Raw genomic sequence first — 341 nt, forward strand, 5'->3', positions numbered from 1 at the left:
GTAGTCAATGGGCCGGTGGTCCAGTTTAAAGCTGATGCCAGACTCCGAACAGACGGCATCAAAGGCTGGAGGAGCTGTAATACAGCATAATGGGTTACTCTGCTTCATGCAGAAGTAGGACTGACCAGGTCTAAAAATAAGGGACTTACAGGCATCAGTTAACGCCATCACTGATGCTACTTGGTAAAAAGGCTCATTTTCAGGCAGAACTGTCAGTGTGTAGTTGATGTCCAGCATGTGCTGAATTGTTGCATTTTTGATTAACTAAAGGGAACAGAAAATATATGAGTCAAGAAAATGAAGTTCCCATGTGTAAACCAGCATGACATCTTAAGATACAA

This window comes from Etheostoma spectabile, unplaced genomic scaffold, assembly GCF_008692095.1.
Source record: "Etheostoma spectabile isolate EspeVRDwgs_2016 unplaced genomic scaffold, UIUC_Espe_1.0 scaffold352, whole genome shotgun sequence".
Taxonomy (NCBI): Eukaryota; Metazoa; Chordata; class Actinopteri; order Perciformes; family Percidae; genus Etheostoma; species Etheostoma spectabile.